The sequence below is a fragment of the Amblyraja radiata genome, chromosome 1, assembly GCF_010909765.2.
Source record: "Amblyraja radiata isolate CabotCenter1 chromosome 1, sAmbRad1.1.pri, whole genome shotgun sequence".
In the NCBI taxonomy this organism is placed as follows: domain Eukaryota; kingdom Metazoa; phylum Chordata; class Chondrichthyes; order Rajiformes; family Rajidae; genus Amblyraja; species Amblyraja radiata.
In genome coordinates, this window is record NC_045956.1 from 29,154,613 (window position 1) to 29,176,642 (window position 22,030).

The 22,030-nt window shown below is 47.3% G+C and overlaps 1 protein-coding gene across 3 annotated transcripts in view; it reads left to right on the forward strand.

Moving 5' to 3' along the window:
• Positions 1–22,030, forward strand: part of sorcs2 (sortilin related VPS10 domain containing receptor 2) — a 776,963-nt gene that overhangs the window by 623,177 nt on the left and 131,756 nt on the right. The window lies entirely within an intron of this gene.

Below are 22,030 nucleotides of genomic sequence, written 5' to 3' on the forward strand. Positions count from 1 at the left end.
ACACTTACCTACAATCAACTTCATGAGCCATTTCTTGGCCCACATACCCAGCTGATCAGATGCCACTGTAATCCTGATAATCATCTTCACTCACAGTTTCTCAATCATCTTCACTCTCTGTGATACCATGCCTTATTCGTGTCATCTGCAAACTTACTAATCATGAGGGTAGATACATCTCTGGAGAGAAGGAATGGGTGACGTTTCAGGTCGAGACCCTTCTTCAGACTGATCATTGATGTAGATGACAAACGGCAATAGGCCCAGCATTGATCCCTGAGGCATTAAACTAGTCATGAGCATTCAGTCAAAAACGCAACCGTCCACCATTCTCCTGTTTCCTGCTATGAAGCAAATTGTGTACCTAGTTACCCAGATCTCCCTGGATGTTATGCGATCTAACCTTTCAAAGCAGCCTATCATGTGGAATCTTATCAAAAGACTTATCCACAATCTTTAAAAACCTCAATCAAATTAATGAGTCATGAAACCACGCTGACTCTCGCTAATTAATAAATGCATGTATATCTTGGATTGTCACCTTGTCGTGGTGGAGAAGCTTGTGTGGACCTGAGATCCTGAGAGTGATGTCGTCTGGAGCTATGCTCCTGGTAGGGCCACCCATGGCGGTAAGGTCGAGGGGGAGGTCTCTGACAAAGAACAATCCAACCAAGACCTCCATGTTGGAACAGGCAGAGGACGATGGCTGACCTTAGTGGAGCGTCACAACGGCTGGGAAGGTGGATGAAGGCTGCAGCAGAAAAGGGTCTCCGTTCGTCTTGGACTCCATGCCACTGGATCCCGACCCAGATCTGTCGAGGACCGTGTAGTGGCTGTCTGTCATGACCGAAGAAGAAGATGAAGATCTTATCCCTCAATCTCCTCTCCATTAACCTTCCTACCATAGATGTTAGGTCTTAATGGTTTGTTGAACTTTAAAATTTTAGAGATACAGTGGAGAACAGGCCCTTCGGTCTACCGAGTCCACGCCGACCAGTGGTCACCCCGTACACTAACACAATCCTACACACACTAGGGACAATTTACTATTTTTATTACCAAGGCCAATTAACCTACAAACCTGCATGTCTTTGGAGTGTGGGAGGAAACCGAAGCACCAGAAGAAAGCCCACTCGGCCACAGGAAGAACAAACAAACTCCGTACAGACAGCACCCGTAAACAGAATCGAACCCAAGTCTCTGGTGCTGTAAGGCAGCAACTCTACCGCTGCACCACCATACCGCCCATATATTGTTCCGCTATTGTTCCAGGTTTTACAGACCTTAAATAGAGGCATAACATTAGCTCAACGTAATCTACATTGTCTTGCCATTTGATTATTCATCTCAAACCTTTGACTCTATTGATAGATATGTATTGAATTGTGCAAACAAAAATGCTGGAGGAACTCAGCCGGTGAGGAAGCATTGGCAAAAGTTCCTCCAGCACCTTTGATTTTTTCAGCATCTGCAGTTCTTTCTTAAACGTGTATTGAATTGTGTAATCATTGTACACTAACTACATTTTCCTTTCTTGATCTCCCTCTAATTTTTAAGATCCTCTTTTTTGTCACAATCTTAAAATCGCTTTTGGTCCAGCATATTTAAAAAAATATTTTGTTCATTTCTTGTCTATAAAGCTGTTTGGAATGTTTTGCTGCTTATGGGGCTGTCCCACTGTACGAGCTAATTCAAGAGTTCTCCCGAGTTTTCCCCTGATTCGAACTCGGAGAATTACGGTAATAGCCGCTCGTAGGCACTCGGGGCTCTCGTGGACATTTTTCAACATGTTGAAAAATCTTCACGATACTTCACGAGCTTACCGCGTTTCCCGAGTACCTGCCATTAGCGTTACGAGCCGCTAAGAGACGTCCCGAGCTCCGACGTACCCGCTACGTACATTCTACGTGCTTACCACGAGTTTGATTTTTTTTTAAACTCGGGAGAGCCCTTGAATTACCTCGTACAGTGGGACAGGCCCTTTAAGGTGCGGTATAAACGGAGGTTGTTGGTGAGTGTGTGTGTAGGTTCACAGTTATGTTGAATTACATGCTGAGTAAACGCGGCTCTTTTTCAGCGATGGAGACATTTGCTTCGGTCTGACTGAGCAAGAGAGTGGAGATGTCAGATGGTGCTGATTGTGTACATTGAACGCTGTTGTAAAATGCTTGTGTGCCACGAATACAGAATCAGACTTCACTCAACCTGGCCTTCTCATCAAATAGTCAGCAGCACTCACTATCCAGGCTCACATCTTGATAAAATAAAACATAAGGTGAACTAAAAGGAAAGAAGAGAGCTACCCATAATTGTCTTCTCGCTAGAAATTATAGTATAGCTATATAAAGGTTTATAGAGGAGGAACTTCTTTAGTCAGAGGGTAGTTAATCTATGGAACCCATTGCCACAGAGGGCTGTAGAGGCCAAGCGTGAATATTGTGAAGGCAGAGAAAGACAAATTCTTGATTAGAACGGGTGTCAGAGGTTATGGGGAGAAGGCAGGAAAATGGGATTAGGAGGGAGAGATCTGCCATGATTGAATGGCGGAGTAGATTTGATGGGCCAAATGGCCTAATCCTACTCCCGTAACTTGTGGACTTGTGAAGGTTGCCAAACTAGTCTTAGCACTGCATTAAAAAACTGATACGTTGTGAAGGGCCTGTCCCACTTATGCGACCTTTGCAGGTGACCGTCGGCACCCGTGATAGGTCGTGAGAGGTCGTGAGATGTCGTGAGAGGTCTCCTATGGTGGTGAGAGGTCATGAGATGTCTCCTATGGTCGTGGGAGATCTCCAAAGAGTCGTAGCGTCTTTCTGGTCGCCGCTGAAATTTTAACATGTTGAAAATTCCGTCGACCTATCACGGGTCGCGGCAGTCGCCTGTAAAGATCGCGTAAGTGGGACAGGCCCTTTAATTGTGCAGCTTTTATTTTGGCCCTCAGAGGGCTGATATAAGGTTGCTTTCAAGTTAGCTCTTGAGCTCTAGACCTGGAATCAGCTTATAGTGCAGGGAAGATCTAAGGTTGAGGAACAAATGTTGATCATGTGCGATTGAATCTTCTTTGCCTTTTAACCATAGTGATTTGAGATGGTGAAGAAGAGGAAACGGATATTTCACAAATCAGATCCAGTGACTGCTCATAGCCTTTTGATCTACATTCACAGCTTAATTTGTAAAATTAATTTGCTCTTCATTGTGGAAGGAAGAGAATGAAGTCTCCAAGGATGATTTAAAAAGAGTTTCACAGAATTGTGGACTGTGATTTGGGATTTGATTGGGAGAGTTGATATTCACTTGTCACTCAGAGTTATTGAACCTTGAATAAACTGGTGGCCAGCAGATTGTCAACACTCATTGGTATCTAAAACCCCTGTCCCATGGTATGAGTTCATTCCATGAGTTCTCCCGAGTTTGCCCTGATTCGAACTCGGAGATTTACAGTAATGGCCACTCGTCGGTACTCGGGGTTCTCGTGGACATTTTTCATCATGTTGAGTCTTCCCGTTCTTACCTGCCGTTAGCGAGTCTTCCCGAGTACTGCCGTTCGCGTTACGAGCCGGTAAGTGACGTCCCCGAGCTCCGACGTACCCGCTCCGTTCATTCTCCATGCTTACCACGAGTTTGATTTTTTTTTAAACTCGGGAGAGCTCTTGGAATGAACTTGCACCGTGGGACAGGCCTATAAGACTTCCCAAAGGCAATGGTTGGGAGAGCTTTTGAAAGAGTGCTTGCATTCTTGTGTTCCGGGTATTTGCAAGCAAAATAAATGGTTCTCAAAGGGGATTGTAGTTAGCTATGCTGGGAACAGCCAGTGAGTTGATAGAAGAGGCCAGGAAGCACTAAGTGCAAGCTGACGTTTGGATCACGGTGGAAATCCATCAATTTTCTGGAAGCAAGGTCACAATAGACAATAGGTGCAGGAGTATGCCATTCGGCCCTTCGAGCCAGCACCGCCATTCAATGTGTTCATGGCTGATCATCCCCAATCAGCACCCTGTTCCTGCCTTCTCCCCATATCCCCTGACTCCGCTATCACTATTCCCAGACTGTCCCCAATTTCTCTTCAGCTGCCTGCTGGAGCCATTGTATTCAGCACAGTGAATGTGTTCCTACACTGTTGCCGGGAGGGAGTTCAGTTTTTTTTACCCTGTGATAGTAAGGAAACAAGCGGTGTGGTACTTATGTCTTTCCATGATATGAAATTTGGAGGGTAACTTGCACCAGCATAAATCTAAGTGTGCAGCACAGTGGCGCAGCGGTAGAGTTGCAGCCTTACAGCAGTGCAGACCTGGGTTCGATCCCGACTACGGGTGCTATCTGTACAGAATTTGTATGTTCTCCCCGTGACCTGCGTGGGTTTTCTCCGAGATCTTCGGTTTCCTCCCACACTCCAAAGACGTACAGGTACAGTATGTAGGTAAACTGGCTTGGCAAATGTAATAATTATCCCTAGTTAGCGTAGGATAATGTTAATATGCGGAGATCGCTGGTCAGCGCGGACTGGGTGGGCCGAAGGGCCTGTTTCCTCGCTGTATCTCTAAACTAAACTAAATGTAACCTAAGTTTTGTTAATAACAGATATGCATTTCTGCATTAGTTGCAAATTAAGCTGTTCAACTTTTCTTCTGAAATGATCGAAAGTAGATTGATATAAAGCTAAGGGTAGTTAAGCATAGAACGGAAGAGAGTCAACAAGATGTTACCTTGGAAGAAATGGTTTTGCTATCGGGAACTACTTCATAGGCTTGTTTTTCTTGGAGTGGAGAAGGCTTGAGGGGACAGACACAAAATGCTGGAGTAACTCAGCGGGACAGGCACCATCCCTGGAGAGAAGGCATGGATGACGTTTTTGATCGAGACCTTTCTTCAGACTGAGGGTCAGGGGAGAGGGACACATAGAGATATGAAAGGGTAAGGTGTGAAAACAAGAGATCAAAGGGGACAACGTTCAAGGAAATTGTAAAACGGATCATGTTGGCTGATGGGAAGGTGACAATGAGGCATACAATCATTAAAATTTAATCAGGAGGTCAGTTAAACTAGTTGGGGAACTGGGATGGAGGAAGGATGGAGAGAGAGGGAAAGCAAGGGCTACTTGGAGTTAGAGAAGTCAATGTTCATACCACTGGGGTGTAAGCTGCCCAAGCGATATATGAGATGCTGTTCCTGCAGTTTGCGCTGGGCCTCTCTCTGACAATGGAGGAAGCCCAGGACAGAAAGGTCAGTGTGGGAACGGGAGGGGGCAATAAACCAGATCACAATAAGCCTATGCGGACTGAGCGGACGTGTTCAGTGAAACGATCGCTGGGCCTGTGCTTGGTCTTGCCGATATATCGGAGTGTTCGTGGAGAGCCTAATTGAGGGATCCAAAATGATGATAAGCATGAATGGGATTGATTGAAATGTTTTTCCCCTGCCAGAGGAATACGAGTTTAGATGGGAATTCAGGAATTATTTTTTGTTAACTCGATGGTGATTGGAATCTGGAACACACTGCCTGTGAGGGTTATGGATGCAGGTATTTCAACATTTGTCAAATACTTAAGATAAGCATTCGAATCACTGTGAAATAGAAAGCTAGGTGCTAAGTGCTGGAAAATAAAATGACAGTAAATAGAAGAAGACTGCTTTGACATATGAGGCTGCAGAATCTGATTCTGTACTCTCTGACTATGATCTATGATTCCTACTTCGTTAGGAAAGAAATGTCCCCACTATTCCTCTGACTCCCCCAATCTTACAAAACTGCATGATGTTATATTTAATCAAATGTTGCCTTGATGTCAAGGGTGATTATTCTGATATCACATCTGGACTCGGTTTCTCTCTGCATGTTTAGGCAAAGATTGTAATTCAATCTGGAGCCAATTTGTAGTGGTAGAACCTAAACTCGGTAGGTCAGTCACGGTGGCGCAGCGGTAGAGTTGCTGCCTTGCAGCGCTTGCAGCCTCAGAGACCCAGGTTCAATCCCCACTACGGGTGCTGTCTGTACGGAGTTTGTACGTTCTCCCCGTGACCACGTGGGTTTTCTCCGAGATCTTCGGTTTTCTCCCACACTCCAAAGACGTACAGGTTTGTAGGTAAATTGGCTTGGTAAATATAAAAAATGTCCTTAGTGTGTGTAGGATAGTGTTCATGTACGGGGATCGCTGTTCGGTGCGGACCCGGTGGGCCGAAGGGCCTGTTTCCACGCTGTATCTCTAAACTAAACTAAACTCAGTACTAACAACTGATATTTATGCCACAGGTCAGCAAGACTTTAACAGAAACCAATGTAAGCATTAGGGTTTACACCCAGAGAGATACAATTGATAATTAGGCAAGCCAACATTTGTCTAAACCTTTGACTGATTGTACTTGAAGTATCGTATACAATTCTGGTTGCAATGCCAATATTGTAGGGATTCCTTTACATTTTCCACCAATGATGAAACCAAATGTCCAAGGAATTCAATAAACACTATCCCAACTTACCATTCGTGAACATTTCATTCCCATTACCCAGCTGATTTTCATGCCATCCATTGTGCATCAAACTGGCGATTCTGTGCACTGTCTTAGTGTACTATTAGAGCCATAGAGTGATACAGTGTGGAAACAGGCCCTTCGGCCCAACGCGCCAACACTGGCCAACATGTTCCAGCTACACTAGCCCCGCCTGCCTGTGTTTGGTCCATATCCCTCCAAACCTGTCCTATCCATGTCCTCTTATACTCTTGTACCGTTTCTGAGATGCTTATCTGAGATGTATCTAAGTGCTTATGTGTAGATCAATCACTATTGCTGATTTGATCCATGCCTAGTTTTGCTAATAGCTGACCCGATCCATAATCCATGTCACTTTTCCACTATGTCATCTTGTGAAATGCGAGCAGCCATGATGTTTTAGTTTCACCTAAGACTTCGAGCCTACAGCACCTATTGCTATGGTCTCTGTATGTATTCTTATTAAAGTACTTATTTTTTTTTACGTAGTTTAATGACGCTTGTGTCAATAGTACTTTACACATGGTGTCAGAAGTGGGATTCGAACCCACTCCTACAGTCGGAGACCAGAAATGAATGCGCCTTTTACAGCCGTAGCAAATTTGGCCAAAAACGGGACATTAAAGTACTTATTATGAAGTTTAATGGCTCTGTGGCAATAGTACTTTACACAATGGTCACCATCTGGAAAGCTCGGCCTCCAGTCTCCCTGCTAAACCCTGCACAATTCATGCATGCTTTTCAAAAGTTTATGCAGTCTCTCTGGCAGAATTGCTGATGCACCGAGGATTTCCTTGAATGCACTCATCAATTCTCTTCAGTCAGCTGTTCCATAACAGATCCCAAGATAAAGCTCGTGCTTGACTATGTACTTGTACTTGTCTGTGGGCGGCGTGGTGGTGCAGCGGTAGTGTTGCTGCCTGACAGCGTTTACAGCGCCAGAAACCCGGGTTCGATCCCGACTACGGGTGCTGTCTGGACGGAGTTTGTACGTTCACCCCGTGATATTTCTCCAGGATATTCGGTTTCCACCCACACTCCAAAGACGTACAGGTTTGTAGGCGAATTGGCTTGGTGTCAGTGTAAATAGTAAGATTAAACGAGAACTTACCAGTTTGAAGTTTGATCTGTATTTTATGAGGAGTTACGATGAGGGATTACGTGAAGAACCCGCTCAGTGCGCAGGCGCGGCATACTTCCAAGCAGCGGTGCGGAATCACAGATAGACACAGTTATTTGAAGTCATCAATTTATTAGTTTGATCCATACAATGAGGGTGGGAGCGGAGGGCACGTAATCCCTCATCGTAACTCCTCATAAAATACAGATCAAACTTCAAACTGGTAAGTTCTCGTTTAATCTTACTATTTTACTTCGGAGTCACGTGAGTGACTACGTGAAGATTTCAAAGCTCTGTGATTTCAAACCGTGTAACAGTTTCATTTCACTCACTGCCGAAGTTCTTGAGGGAGGAAGTGTTATCGTAATCAACCAATGAGTCTATTTGTAGAAAAACACAATGGTATTTTTTAAACAATAACAACAAAGAATTAAATTGCTCCCCTGGGCTTAAATTAAATATTTGCAGTTCGTAAATCTTTACTGCAAATAAACCAGGTTTTGCCAACGGCTTATTATAAAATTTCTGAACGGTCTTTTCCCTTCCCACCAACCTGCTGTAGCCAGGATGTGGTGTATAGGCATGTCCATTCTTTAGCCGTCGACATGGATGCTGCCCTGGTGGAATAAAATTTGTACATGTTAGTGTTTATCCCAGCAGTTTCTAGCACCTGCTTGAGCCATCTCGCAATGGTTTGGCTCGTCACCCGACCATAAGGTTTTTGTGACTGACCCACAAGGCTTTTCATCTCCCTCGAATATTTTGGTTGTGTCTATGTAGGATAGTAGGTGGGTCATGGCACATAACCGTGGTTCTGGTGGGTAAGCCACGACTGGATTAGGTGTTCCTGGTCTGCTCTGTTTGATCAGTCGCTGGATAATGACAGATCTGGTCTGGAGCTGTGATCATGTTGTCCAGTCGCAATAGGTGTAGTGACTGGACCCTCTGAGCGGATACAAGTGCCATCAACATGAACGTCTTTAGTGTAGCTTGCTCGAGGCCGAGGGATCTGGCTGGTGGCCATTCCCTGAGATATGTCAGGACCACACTGATATCCCAAATATGGGTATACCTGGGCTTAGGGCTTGATATTGTAAATGCCCTTCATCAGTTTTACCACCAGTGGATGGGATCCCATCGCCTGTTGTCCTGGCGCTGGTTTGAGATAAGCAGAAAGAGCACTCTGCGCTGTGTTGATGGCACTGTAGCTGATCCCTACATCGTGGTGTAGATAGGCCAGGAACTCCAGTATGTTGGTGGCTGTGGCTGTTGCGTATGTTGTCCCTGTTTCCTGGCAGTACTTCCTTTTTTGATGCTGGTTAAGTACTGCCTCTTGGTGGATGTTCGAAGGGATGCCGACATGGTGGTGATGGTTTGTTTGGACAATCCCAGTTCCAGGTAAGGTCTGTTCAAACTTGCAACCCAGGCGTTTAATTTTCTCATGGCATGGGTGTTTAGCTTACCTGGTAGGTAAGTAGTTGATAGCCAAATATGTCTTTCGACACACCATTGCCAAATCATGTTGACCAATTTGTCGCATGATAATGATTTTATGCCACCCATATGGTTAATATAAGCCATCACCGTAGTATTTATCAATTTGTAACCGAACATGCAAGTGCTGCATATTAGATACATATGCTTTTAAACCATAAAAGGCGCCCAACATCTCTAGATAGTTAATGCCCAGTGTAAGTAGTAATGATGACTCTAGGTTAGTCCATCTACCACCTGTGCTGGATATGGAGTTAGTCGCTCCCCAGCCTTGAGCACTGGCATCTGTTTGAATAACTAAAGTAGGGTTAGTGATAAAGATAGGGCTGAAACTATGCCAAACGTTTTCTGCCCACCACTGTAGCTCTGATATTGCTTCAGTGGGTAATTTCATTGCACGATCATAGTGACCTGTATGTCGTTTTATTGCCTGTACCTTTGCTCTCTGTTAATTTTTGATAGTGCAAAGGTCCGAATTGTGTAGCCGGAAATGCTGCTACCATTTCCCCTATTACTCTTGTTACTTGTCGAATAGTTGGTCGCTCGTTGACCATTAAATTGTTGCATGATTGTGCTAATTCAACCATTTTTGCCTTTGGCAAGGTAACAGTCATATGGACTGAGTTAATTGTGAAGCCCAGGTAGTCCATGATAGTGGATGGCTTCAACTTAGATTTATCTGGATGTAGGACGAACCCCAGAGTTTCGAGGAGCTGTTTTGTAGCTGATACTGCTGCCACAGCCAATTCCATCGTTTTCCCTACTATCAGAATATCATCCAGATATGCCATGACAATATGTTTTTGTTTTCTTAGTATTGCCATGGCTGGGTTCAATATTTTGGTGAATAATCTTGGGGCTGAAGTTAGCCCATAGGGCAATGCTTTGTACCATCCAGATAAATTTTAGGTATCTGCGATGATCCTTGTATATGGGTACTAGATAGTAAGCATCTTTAAGATCAATGCTTGCCATGAAGTGTCCTTTGGAATTCAGTTGTTTGGCAGTAACAAATGTCTCCATTTTGAAATGTATATACTTAAAACAAATTTGTTTGGTGATGTTAAGTCAATGATGATGCGAGAGCCACCATCTTTTTTGGTGTTAGTGAATATATTCGATACAAATTCCAAAGGTTCATGTTTGGTCTTTTCGATGACCCCCTTTGTGATAAGTCTCACCAGTTCAGCTTGTCCCTCACGTTTCTCTTTGACGTAGGGAGAAATACCCTTTGGGGCCAATGTTGAACTGGCGGCATTTTTTCTGACATGAATTGTATTTTATATCCACTAATGCTGTTGAGTATATACTTGTCACTCGTGACCATACCCCATGCTTCTTTAAACAAGTGTAATCTCCCCCTGTTAATAAAGCACCCTTATTCTCTATATGCTGGTAGGAACCAGACCTACCTACCTCCATGGTTATTGGCGATTCTGTTTCTTCATTTTCCTGAAGGTTCTGTTCTGACGTGCTGGCGATGTTGGGGGGAGGCGCATTTTCCAGGGGTTCCGCTGCGGGCCCTGATCTAAAAAAGATCTTTGGGGATAATGTGCGGACCCCAAGCGTTCACCAGTCCCATATTGCGGACGTCGACTGGTGGATGTCGTGGGGTGCTGCCGCTTGGGTATCGGAGGTCTTGGTTTGCTCGTCCCGGAGCCTGCCCTCATTAGGCCGAAGTTTTTTGATGCTTCCTCCATCTTCTTCAGTTTTTTATTGAGATCTTTCCCAAATAGCAGCGCGTCCGTCTCCGCAGCTGGGGCTTTACACAAGCCAGCAAATTTGGGATTGAGGGCAGGTCTTATGTTTCCCTCCGGAGATTGTTGATCTCAAATTGTGTGGTACACATTAATGCCAGCACATCCTGCTGGCAGGTATCCATCTCCATGGTCTCCACGGAACGAGCAAAGGCTGTGATGGCCGACGTCAGGAGCCTTAGGATCCGCTGTAGCTTGAGTTCTTGGGTCCGGATGTGTGACCCCACATGCCCCCAGATTTGGCTGTTGACACTTTTTACTTTGAGGGCCTCACAGTTTTCTGGTGCTGTGTGTTGTTTCAGCACCTCAGCGAGCACCTTTTCCAGTAATGGTTTATTGGATAGATGGTTGATGCTGGCCGCCATTCTTGGTTCCAGCGGTGCTCCAGCCCGTGGGGTTGCTACAAAACGGTCCACCACACCCAACAGCTCTTCCTGTACCTGCACCCCTGGCATACTCCCGAATTCGTCCGCCTGCCCCTGTTCCAGACCAGCCCAGCCCAGCCCTGGTCACCAATGCTAGCCTCCAGTAATGAGGGAGCAGAGGGCAGTGTACAGAACACTGTGGAGGGGGTGCCTGACCTCCCTCCACGAGAGCGCTCTTTCGACATGTCCCCGTCCGACGAATCGGACGCCACCGGCCGGATGCCTGTTCGGATGGCTAGATATCCAGCCCGCAGTTCAGGCACTAGCGGGACTGGGCTCGGCGCGGTGATGGGGATAGCGGAGCGCCCGGTAATTGTTCCTACCGCCTTCTTCTAGAGCTTATGTGCTTTGTAGAAGCGAGAGCGCCCCTCAAGCAGCGCGTATCGCAGGCACCTGCTCCGAGAGCGGCTCAGGCGGCTCTCTCTCCCCCCGTGCGGGTGGAGATACGTCCCGTCAGAAATCGGGAACACCTGCCGGATGCCTCTTCGGGTGGCTATGCATCCAGCCCGCTGCTCAGGTGCTAGCGGGCTGGGCTCGGCACGGTGTCAGGGAATTACGGAACACCGGGTAAACGCTCCTACCGCCTGTTGCTGCCCCCCTTCCCGACGGAAAACGTTCCTCTTCGATCGGGGGACAGTTTTGTTCCAGAACCTTTTTCTCTGCCTGTAAAACACAAGTAGAAAAAAGGCTCCCCTGTAAAAGAAACCCGACCGCAGGGTACTCACCTGACGGTCCGTTTCATTCTGTAGCGGGAGCACCTAACTCCCGCTGCTGCCGCTGTTGCACTGCTGGCGTAATGCCGCGCCTGCGCACTGAGCGGGTTCTTCACGTAGTCACTCACGTGACTCCGAAGTAAAATTGTCCCTAGTGTGTGAAGGATAGTGTCAATATGCGGGGATCGCAGGTCGGTGCGGACTCGGTGGGCCGAAGGGTCTGTTTCCGCACTGTATCTCGAAACTAAACTGAACTACCTCGTCCTCCAGAGAGTTAACACGTGGTCTAGATTCTCCCCACTACCCACCCCCCCCCCCCCCCCCCCCGCCCCTCACCCTAGATGCAGGCCATTCATGTCGAGAACTTACTCTATCCAAGTGCTGCCTCAGTTCAGCTCGAATGTTAGCAATGAACAAGTATCTGAGCTGATACTAATGAGTAAGGGGATGCCTTCATCATTGTTCACTTTGTGCTCAGCTACCACTACCTGTCCAAGTGGACAACCTTGGCTATCTCTAGAAAATAAAGAATATGGGCTGTGCTGAGGAGAGGACAGCAATGAAGCAGCACAAACCTGACTGTCAGCAGCTCATAATCAGAAGAGATTGTGTAATAAGGGGAAGACACAGCAAGGAGAATTGTACAAAAACATATCATACACAAGGGCGGCATGGTGGCATAGTGGTAGAGCTACTGCCTTACAGTGCCAGAGACCTGAGAAGGGCTGGGTGACGTTTCGGGTCGAGACCCTTCTTCAGACCCTTATTTTCTCAGGGTGGGGACTCCAACTGCATAAAGAAACAGTTTATGCCCTGCATAAAGGGCAGTCACGGCAGCGCAGCGGTAGAGTTGCTGCCTTACAGTGAATGCAGCGCCGGAGCTCCAGGTTCGATCCTGACCATGGGTGCTGTCTGTATGGAGTTTGTACCTTCTCCCCGTGACCTGCATGAGTTTTCTCTGAGATCTTCGGTTTCCTCCCACACTAAAAATGTATAGGTTTGTAGGTTAATTGGCTTGGTATAAGTGTAAAAAAAGGAAATGTCGCTAGTGTGTCTCGGGTAGCGTTAATGTGTGGAGATCGCTGGTCGATGGGCCGAATGACCTGTATCTCTAATCTAAACTAAACTAAACTAAATAAGGATACTGTGATGCTGCTGATCATTGTCTTTTCCTCCAGTGATCTGAACCATTGGACACATGCATACCTCTTGTACACCAGGTGACCTAGATAACAGTGCTTTATTATGTATCCTGCTTAAAGCTGGGGGATCTTTCCTCACAGTAGGATGACAACTTTGCGATTGAGAATCACAAACACCTTACTATTGGTTTTTGCGTACAGTGGACAAAGCAGATTTCCCTCTCCCTTGACTCTGGTCTGAAGAAGGGTCTCGACCCGAAACGTCACCCATTCCTTCTCTCCAGAGATGCTGCCAGCCCCACTGAGTTACTCCAGCACTTTGTGTCTATCTTCGGTGTAAACCAGCATCTGCAGTTCCTTCCTACACATTTTGTCTGCTGCACCGCAAAATCTCCTCAAGGTATGCCTACTTTGAAGAAGTTCTCCCCCTCTCTTTGACAAGAGTTCTGCAGCACCCTCTCCCGCACCGTCTGTTTTGATCTGTCATTTTCACACCTAACCCTTCCATATCTTGAGACTCCCTCTCCCCCGACTCTAGTCTCAAGAAGGGTCTCAACCCGTAACATCACCCATTCCTTCTATCCAGAGATGCTGAGTTACTCCCGCTGAGTTACTCAAACATTTTGTGTCCATCATTGGTTTTAAGCAGCATCTGTAGTTCCTTCCTACATATAGTTGAATTACTTCCTGACATGCACGGTTAGTGGCAATGCCAGATTGACATCTCTTCTTGAACTTTATGAATCTCCATAACCGAGCTGAAATTTGCAAAGGTTTGGAATGAACAACAGCAGATTAACCAAATATGATTTACCTGCTCAACTAGTCATTCCATTGAAGCAGAATTTTAGTTTTTCTGTGGAAATCTACTTGTTCTTCATTTTGCTCTTACAATGTTTCTGAAAATCTTAATGGGCCTGTCCCATTGTACGAGGTAATTCAAGAGTTCTCCCGAGTTTCCCCTGAATCGAACTCGGAGAATTACGGTAATAGCCATTCGTAGGTACTCAGGGCTCTCGTGGACATTTTTCACGGTGCTGAAAAAAACTTCACGAGTTTCCGCGTTTCCCGAGTACCCGCCGTTAGCATTACGAGCCGCTACGTGACATCCACAAGCTCCGATGTAGCCGCTACGTACATTCTATGTACTTACCACGAGTTTGATTTTTTTTCACACACGGGAGAGCTCTTGATTTACCTCATACAGTGGGACAGGCCCTTTAGACTGTTCTGGTTCCAGTTTTGGTTGAGTAGAACTGGGATTATATTTGTTAATTTGCAAATGTTATTAATGAGATGTCGCACATTCTAGATAATGAAAACCAGGAATTACTTGCTCCAGACCAACATGCTCCAGGTATAATTACAAATTGAAGTGCTTTAATCATCAATTATCTATGTGCTTCCAAATTTATTACTGTCCTTGTGTTCATTATTTTCTGAACTATGTCTTCTGCCCAAGGAAATTGAATTGCATTTAATAATGCAGATGCTCTGCAAATAGGCAAATAACTACTGTTTTTCTTTTAACGTGAATGTTATTAGTAATTGGACTTGTTTATGGTAGGAGATTAGTTTTCTTAGCGCATTGTTAGTTTAGTTTAGTTTAGTTTAGAGATATAGCATGGAAACAGGCCCTTATGCCCACCGAATCCGCACCAATCAGCGATCCCCGCATATTAATAATAATAATAATAATAAATTTTATTTATTGGAGCCTTTCAAGAGTCTCAAGGACACCATACAAAAATTTAGCAGGTAGAGGAAAAACATGTAAGGGGAATGAAATAAATAGTAGAGACATGACTAGTACACAAAGTAAAGACAGAATTCAATTCAAAACACAATATGAGGCAATTAATGCACAGATGAAAAGGGAGGGGGACGTGGGGCTAAGGATAGGCAGAGGTGAAGAGATGGGTCTTGAGGCGGGACTGGAAGATGATGAGGGACACGGAATTGCGGATCAGTTGGGGGAGGGAATTCCAGAGCCTGGGAGCTGCCCTGGAGAAGGCTCTGTCCCCAAAACTGCGGAGGTTGGACTTGTGGATGGAGAGGAGACCGGCTGATGTGGATCTGAGGGACCGTGAGGGTTGGTGGGGGGAGAGGAGGTCAGTGAGATATATGGTGGCCAGATGGTGGAGGGCTTTGTAGGTGAGGATCAGGATTTTGTAGGTGATCCGGTGGGAGATGGGAAGCCAGTGAAGTTGTTTGAGGACTGGAGTGATGTGATGCCAGGATTTGGTGTGGGTGATGAGTCGGGCGGCTGCGTTCTGGACCAGTTGGAGTCGGTTAATGTAGGTGGAGCTGATGCCAAGGAGAAGTGAGTTGCAATAGTCCAGTCGGGAGGAGATGAAGGCATGGATGAGTCTTTCAGCAGCGGGAGGTGTGAGAGAGGGTCTGAGTTTGGCGACGTTGCGGAGATGAAAGAAGGAGGTTTTAATGACATGGCGGATGTGAGGCTCAAGGGAGAGGGTGGAATCAAAGATCACGCCAAGGTTGCGGGCCTGGGGAGATGGGGAGACAGTGGTGCCGTCGATGGTGAGAGTGGGGTTATTGATTTTGCTGAGTGTGGCTTTGGAGCCTATGAGGAGGAATTCTGTCTTATCGCTGTTGAGTTTGAGGAAGTTATGTTGCATCCAGGTTTTTATAGCTGACAAACAGGAGTTGATATGGGAGAGGGGGGGGTTGTGGGGGGATTTGGTGCCGAGGTAGATCTGGGTGTCATCGGTGTAACAGTGGAAGTCCAGGTTGAAGTGGCGGAGTATCTGACCAAGGGGGAGGATGTAGATGATGAAGAGGAGGGGGCCGAGTACGGAGCCTTGGGGAACGCCTTGAGTGACTGTGGCTGTAGCAGAGGTGTGGTTGTGGAGAGAGATGAAGTGGGATCTGTTGGAAAGGTAGGAACGGAGCCAGCTGAGTGCAGAGCCTTCAATGCCGAGGTCTTTGAGTCTGGTGAGCAGGATGTTATGGTTCACTGTATCGAAGGCTGCGCTCAGGTCGAGGAGGATGAGGATGTTGAGGGAACCAGTGTCAGCAGAGGTGAGGAGGTCGTTGAGGACTTTGAGGAGAGCAGTTTCTGTGCTATGGAGGGGGCGAAAGCCAGATTGGAGGGGTTCAAGTAGGTTATACGCAAGGAGGTGGGAATGAAGTTGCGACGCAACGATACGCTCCAGGGTTTTTGAAAGAAAGGGGAGGTTTGAGATTGGGCGGTAGTTAATGAGAGAGGAGGGATCAAGACCAGGTTTCTTTAAGATTGGTGTGACAGCAGCAGTTTTGAAAGCGGAGGGGACAATTCCTTGGGACAATGAGGAGTTGAAGAGATTAGTGAGGTAGGGGCAGAGAACGGGGAGGCAGGACTTCAGCAGGGGAGTGGGGAGAGGGTCGAGGGAGCAGGTAGTGGGTTTGGAAGAGCTGATGAGTTTGGAGATTTCAGTAGGGGTGACCATGTCAAACTGGGAGAGGAAGCAGTGTGGAGGAGGGGTAAGGAGGTCAGTGGAGATGTTGAAAGGAGGGGCCTTGGTAGGTGGTGGAGTAGATGCTGGGGAGTCGGGTACAGGGGATAAAGATTGATAGATGGTGCTGATTTTATCAGCGAAAAAGTGGAGGAATGAGTTGCAGAGATCCAGAGTAGAGGTAGGGAGAGTGTTGGCTCGAGGCTTGAGGAGGTTGCCCACTGTGGAGAAGAGGGTTCTGTGGTTTAGGCAGGGGTCGGTGAATATGGAGGAGAGGTAGGCAGATTTTGCAGCAATGAGGGCATCTTTGTAGTCAGTGAGCTGGAGTTTGTAAGCTTCAAGGTGGACTGTGAGAGATGATTTCTTTGTGAGTCGTTCAAGTCGGCGACCAGTCTGTTTCAGTTTACGAAGTGCAGGTGTGTACCAGGGTGAAGATGTGTTGAAAGTTACGGTTCTTGTTTTGAGGGGGGCCAGAGTGTTGAGGGAGGTAGACAAGGTGGAGTTGAAATGGTTTGTGAGATAATCAGGTGAGATGGGGGTTGAGTCCAGGGGGAGAGTGGTGGAGAGCAGGTCAGAGAGATGGTGGGGATCAATGGATTTTAGATTACGGAAGGTGATTTCTCGGAGGAAGCAGGGGCGAAGTGTCGGAGAAGGGATGGTGAACCGTATAAGCTTATGATCGGAGAGGGGGAAGAGGCATGGATGGAGGTCGAGTACCGGTTGATTTGTGGAGCAGACCAGGTCAAGGATGTGACCTTTGTCATGGGTGGGAAAGGTGACGTGCTGAGTGAGAGAGAAGTTGTCAAGTAAAAAGGCGAATTCAGATGCGAGCTTGCAGGTGGGGGAGTCCATGTGAATATTTAAGTCACCAAGTAGCAGCAGGCGTGGGGAGAGGGGTGAGGCAAGTGTGAGGAGTTCAGTGAAGTCAGATAGGAAGGAGGGGTTTGGTTTAGGTGGCCGGTAAATGAGGATGACTGTCATGGAGGAAAGGGCTTTGAAGGCGAGGAATTCAAATGATGCTACTGGGGGGAAGGTGAGTTCAGTGATCCGAAAGTTCTGGTTGAAAATAACAGCGAGGCCACCTCCATGGCGGGAGGGGCGGGGTTTGGAGATGTAATTAAATATTAACACTGCCCTACACACACTAAGGACAATTCTTACAATTGTACCAAGCCAATTAACCTACAAACCTGTTCGTTTTTGGAGTGTGGGAGAAAGCCGAAGATTTCGGAGAAAACCCACGCAGGTCACGGGGAGAACGTACAAACTCCGTACAGACAGCACCCATAGTCGGGATGGAACCCAGGTCTCCGCTGCTGCAAGCGCTATAAGGCGGCAACTCTACCGCTGCGCCACCATGCCGTGAGTGATATGAAGTTGAGAATTTGCACGTTGCCACGGTGATGTTGAAACCCCTTGAATGGTTCCTTGTCACCTTGTCTCAAATGGTTCGATGCTGTCATAGAGATCAAAATGAAAGTGATTATTAATAAGTGAGTTCGGTATTCCGACTGCGCACGCCCAGGTCATAGGTCATTCGCGATAAAGAGCTGAGCTGCTGCGTGTGTACAGACGGGCGTTTCATCCGTAGTCGGGATCGAACACGGGTCTCCGGTGCTGCAAGCGCTGTTGAATTGCTGCTGGAGTTAGATAATGTAGAACAAGTGCGAACGGGTGATCTCACTACCGTCCCCGTCCCTTCCCAAGTGTCCCATCACTGTCCGCTGGCAGCCGGAGATGTCCGGGGTGCCAGTGCTATCTCCAGCTCAACTCTGCTCCAGCTCCTGAGGAGCCCGTTCCCCGATGGGCCGGGGACCGTCAGCTGCAGCTCTCACCTTATCCAGTGGCTGTCGGTTAACCCCCTCGGTGCCGGCGAAAGACGAACACCAGTCATCAACGGGGAAATGCTGCAGGTCAGGCAACATCTCTGGAGAAACGTCACCCATTCCTTTTCTCCAAAGATGCTGCCTGTCCCGCTGAGTTACTCCAGCACGTGGTGTCTACCTTTGGTGTAAACCAGCATCTGCAGTTCTTTCCGACAGAGCGGCGCCTGTCTGCTGGTGAAGGAGAGGCTGGGTCTGGGGGCGGCGGCGCTGCTGCTCCGGGCCGGCGGGGAGGGAGAGGAGCGGGACCCAGTGCAAGGACTAGGCCTCGGCCTCTCCCTCCCCCTGCTCCAGGCCGCTCAGCCCATCCCCCCTATATCCCCCACCTCAAGTACGGTATTTGAAATCGCCGACGTCGTGGAGAAAACGGGGCCGGTGGTGGTTTACATCGAGTTCCTGGGGAGGTGAGGAGGGAGAATTGGGGGAGGAGGGGTATAGAGAGGAGGGGGGGCAGTGGGGGAGGTAGGGACTGGGGGATAGAGGGGAGAGGCGGTGGGAAGAGAGGTGGGGAGAGGGATGGGGTGAGAGATGGGAAGAGGGATGGGGTGAGAGATGGGGAGAGGAGTGCAGAGAGAGATGGGAAGAGGGATGGGGAGAGATGGGGAGAGAGGAACTCGCTATCGCGACTTCACTGCAGGTCCTGGAAACCCCGTCTCCGCGGGAACTCCCCTGCGCTTGGACAATCCTTCCGCCCTGCCCGACCTCCCCGCCCCGGACTGGAGGGAGGGACTGGGGGACATTGGCAACCGTTGCAACCAACGTGCAAACCTGGGCACTCCCCACGGAATGTTAAACTAAACATCTGTGAGCAAAACACAAAACCCCCTTCTCTCTCCCCCACCTCTCCGTTGGTCCAGTCTCTCCACCTGTCTCCCACTCGCATCTGCCCCCCTCTCTCTCTCGCTGTTACACCCCGCTCTCCCGCTACCTGGCACCCCCGTTTGTGTTTTTTTTTGTGATTGACTTTTGACAAATCCCATGATTCCTTGCGTTTTCCCGCATACCGAACTCGCTTCTTCTCTACCGCTGTCTTTACACAACTTGATGCACAGAGATACACCAAAGACGTACATTTGCACCATGGGTTTTTTCACATTCTCTTAATGGCTTTTAAAAAAACCTCACGAATCTTCTGCTTCTTCTTCTTGCGTATGGCGTGCACAACCTAAAGTTGTAAGACAACTTGTTCTGTTTGATCTTCTGTTTGTGCACGCCAGGTTGATTGTATTCGTCGAAACAGGGCGGACCATGTGAACGTTGCAATCTCTTAACGAATAAATCTAAAGTTTGTATGTATGATGCTTTTCTAATAAATTGAAGGATGTTGACCCAACTTTTGTGTGTATTGGCTGCTCTGGTTCCATTCATAAATCATTACTGTGCTCCCTAGTTGGGTAAAATAGAGACTTGAACTCAGATCAATAGATAGATACAGTGGCATGGTGGCGCAGCAGTAGAGTTGCTGCCTTGCAGCGCTTTCAGCGCCAGACCCGGGTTCAAGTTAAAGTGAGTTTATTGTCATGTGTCCCTGTATAGGACAATGAAATTCTTGCTTTGCTTAAGCACACAGAAAAATAGTAGGCATTTACTACAAAACAGATAAATGTCCATATACCATGATATAAATATATACACACATGAATAAATAAACTGGTAAAGTGCAAATAACAGAAAGTGGTTATTAATAATCAGAGTTTTGTCCGAGCCAGGTTTAATAGCCTGATGGTTGTGGGGAAGTAGCTATTCCTGAACCTGGTTGTTGCAGTCTTCAGGCTCCTGTACCTTCTACCTGAAGGTAGCAGGGAGATGAGTGTGTGGCCAGGATGGTGTGGGTCTTTGATGATACTGCCAGCCTTTTTGAGGCAGCAACTGCGATAAATCCCCTCGATGGAAGGAAGGTCAGAGCCGATGATGGACTGGGCAGTGTTTACTACTTTTTGTAGTCTTTTCCTCTCCAGGGCGCTCAAATTGCTGAACCAAGCCACGATGCAACCGGTCAGCATGCTCTCGACTGTGCACCTGTAGAAGTTAGAGAGAGTCTTCCTTGACAATCCGACTCTCCGTAATCTTCTCAGGAAGTAGAGGCGCTGATGAGCTTTTTTGATAATTGCGTTAGTGTTCTCGGACCAGGAAAGATCTTCAGAGATGTGCACGCCCAGGAATTTGAAGTTCTTGACCCTTTCAACCATCTCTGTTGATATAAATGGGGCTGTGGGTCCCCCTCCTACTCCTTCCAAAGTCCACAATCAGTTCCTTGGTTTTGCTGGTGTTGAGGGCCAGGTTATTGCGCTGGCACCATATGGACAGTTGCTCGATCTCTCTTCTATATTCTGAGTCATCCCCATCAGTGATACGCCCCACAATAGTGGTGTCGTCAGCGAACTTGATGATGGAGTTCGCACTATGGTTCGCTACGCAGTCATGGGTATAGAGTGAGTACAGCAGGGGGCTGAGCACGCAGCCTTGAGGTGCTCCCGTGCTGATTGTTATCGAGGCTGACACATTTCCACCAATACGAACAGACTGTGGTCTGTGGATGTGGAAGTCGAGGATCCAGTTGCAGAGGGATGCGCAGAGACCCAGTTCTGCGAGTTTGGTAACCAGTTTGAAGGGAATGATTATGTTAAATGCCGAGCTGTAATCAATGAATAACAGCCTGACATATGAGTTTTTGTTGTCCAAGTGGTCCAGTGCGGAGTGGAGGGCCAGCGAGATTGCATCCACCGTTGATCTGTTGTGGCGGTACGCAAACTGCAGTGGGTCCAGGTTTTTGTCGAGGTATGAGTTGATTTGCTCCATGATCGAACCCGACTTCGGGTGCTGTCTGTACAGAGTTTGTACGTTCTCCCCGTGACCGCGTGGGTTTTCTTCAAGATCTTCGGTTTTCTCCCACACTCCACAGGTTTGTAGGTTAATTGGCTTGGTATAAGTGTAAATAGTCCCTAGTGTGGGTAGGATAGTGTTAATGTGCGAGGATTGCTGGTCAGTGCAGACTCGTTGGGCTGAAGGGCCTGTTTCTGCGCTGTATCTCTAAACCAAACTAAAACTAAATGTAGTTGGGGAATGGTGCTGGGGTACTGTTGCAACAAGAAGTGTTCAACGTAACTGACAGAAAGACAAGCATAGCTGGGCACATATGAGTAGCCATGGCTGCACCTTTGGCTTGTGGAGGCTAATGATGTGAAAGTTGATGACCCTCTGATGCACCAATTAAGTTATTTCAACTCTCTGTTTAGATAGGGCTTAGAACGTATTCTTGTGGAGATAGCACCAAATGCTGGACTAACTCAGCGGGACAGGCAGCATCTCTGGAGAGAAGGAATGGGTGACGTTTCTGGTCGAGACCCTTCTTCAGACTGAAGAAGACTATTCTTGTGGAGATTTTGGTTATGTTGTGGTTGACGGAGCAATTTACAAACAAGAAATGTGAATCTGCGTTCTCATGCACCAGATGCTTGTTAAACATTGGGGCGAGAAAAACGAAAAAAAACCTCTCCATGGACTGGGTCTGATTTGTGGCACAGCACTTGACAATACTCCGGAAGTTTAAATTAT